Below are 2,500 nucleotides of genomic sequence, written 5' to 3'. Positions count from 1 at the left end.
CTCTCTCTCTCTCTCTCTCTCTCTCTCTCTCTCTCTCTCTCTCTCTCTCTCTCTCTCTCTCTCTCTCTCTCTCTCTCTCTCTCTCTCTCCCCCTTTCTCTCTCAACACATTCATTTATGCTCAAGGCCAGACAGAAATGGAGGTTTTTCTCCGTCGAAAGTAAGAAAAGTTGGTTATATTAACTGATCTGTCGAATTGCTCCACTTCAAACTGGTCTAAATAATTTAAAAAAAGAAAAAAGAAAAAAAAATGAACTGGGGGTTTTTTCCTCATGGGGAGTATAAGAACCTCCACCTTTACTGAAAACTCAGTTAATAGAATTTCCATATACTGTACCACACTGTAGTTAATGTTGTCAGAAACGCTTCAATATCCCGTATTGCTTAAAAGTTTATAGGTAAATATTATGTACTGATTTCATGTCCTTAACAGTAAGGATAAATCTTGCTAGTTTTAGAAATTTTGTTTTACTTTTTTTCTTTTTCTTTTTTTTTTTCTTTTTACTTACTTTTTTCTTCCTTCATTTGTTTGTGTTGTTTTGTGTTTTTTCTCTCTTTTTCTTTCTTTCCATTTTCTTTTTCTTCTCTTTCCGTTTTCTTTCCTTCTCTCCTTTTTCCGGCCTGGTCATTTTCTTTTTCTTCTTCTTCCCTTCGTTCCTTTTATTGCTCTTATTTTCTTCCTCTGTCTTTCTATTTCCTGTAAAAATACAAACACAATAAATTCTACAACAAAAGCAATGAAATTATTAGGTTTCTATGTTTAAACACATTGAGATTACTGACAATTTACTGTGAAAATATGAGAGAACAAATTTGAATGTGAAAAATTATTAGTAGAGCTTACTTATAAAAAAGGAAAAGGTGTAACCAAGGTATACTTATAAAAAAAAAATAATAAATAAAAAAAAAACATTAGTGCTCACTATGAAATGGCTTGGATTGACTCCTGTTTAAAGAATTTGAAAAAAATCTGGGATTTGCATATCAAACAAAATACACATGTAGACTGTAAAACAAAATCGAGCTTTCCTGTTTTTTCAAGAAAGTTAATTATAAATATTATAATAATGAGTGCATAAATTTAGCCACGTTTGAAACTTTGAAATATATATATATATATATATATATATATATATATATATATATATATATATATATATATATATATATATATATATATATATAATTTAATAATTATTTTTATAGTTTGGTGCAGATAAAGTCAATATCCATTTTCCTAGTCAGGTCACTCTATTCAATTACACTTTTTATTTTAAAGATCTGACATCATTACTGTATTACTCTAAATTATCTTTTTATTCGCACTTGTTCCATTATTCGTTGCATAGTAGGACAAAGCAACAAAAGGAACAATTATATATGCACTCGCTTATCTTTTGCTTAAGGAATAACAACCACCTACGCATTTTTGACATTTCTTGTACAAAAAAAAAAAAAAAAAAAAAAGAAGAAAAAAAAAACTTTCACATAACTTTATCTCCTTTTTCCTCTCTCTCTCTCTCTCTCTCTCTCTCTCTCTCTCTCTCTCTCTCTCTCTCTCTCTCTCTCTCTCTCTCTCTCTCTCTCTCTCTCTCTCTCTCTCTCTCTCTCTCTCTCTCTCTCTCGTTTCACCTTTTATTTCACATTTCTTTATGTAATCATTATAGAAATATTATTATAACATGTTTTCTCTCCCGTAGCTTCCACACCCCCACAAGTAATATTAAGTTGAATAATGTTACGAGAAAACCTTTTGGTTGTCAGTCAGAAGGTATAAGACTATCACAGAGCTGTATTGTCACAGTTCCTGAGTTGCTTGAAATATTTCAGCGTGCGGAGTAAACGCGAGTGATGAAGTGATTGGAAAAAATATAAAATATATATTGAATGGAAAACCTTCGCCTGTGTTAATGTGGCTTTGCCTTATTTTACCATAGATTTTTCATTTTTCATTTTCTTTTCTGTTATTTCTCCCTTTTTTAGCTCTATATTTTTTTTCAGTATTTTATCTCGATTTGTATATTATAGTGTTTTAGTGTTGATTCCTTAAGGAAAAAAATCTATTGGATTACCTTTTTTATTCTGTAAATGGGTAAAAATGTATAATAATCATTAAGCTTTTCTTTGGATATTTTGTCATGTAAAAGATGTATAAAAAAAAAAAAAAAAAATATATATATAGGAATAATTTATAAACAAGTCCATGTATCATCTCAAAAAATAACATTCATTCCCAAATCTCGTAATAAAAATAATAACTACGTCTCTGCTCTCAAATGTTTTCGGCAAAAAGAACATATTTTTGATCAATTTATGACTGTACCATATCATAAGTTTTTTTCTTAAATTTAAAATGCCAAATGTTGATATTTGGGAACTACAATACATAAGAATTTATAAAAAGCTTCCTTAAGCGTGTAAAAAAAAAAAAAAAAAAAAAAGTGTTGCGATTTTGCAAATTTTAAAATGTTTGCAGTTGCATTTTTTTGGTGTGTAAATTA

The sequence above is a fragment of the Penaeus chinensis genome, chromosome 26 (genome assembly GCF_019202785.1).
Source record: "Penaeus chinensis breed Huanghai No. 1 chromosome 26, ASM1920278v2, whole genome shotgun sequence".
In the NCBI taxonomy this organism is placed as follows: Eukaryota; Metazoa; Arthropoda; class Malacostraca; order Decapoda; family Penaeidae; genus Penaeus; species Penaeus chinensis.
The sequence above is the reverse complement of the archived record's forward strand: the minus strand, read 5'-3'. Positions refer to the sequence as shown.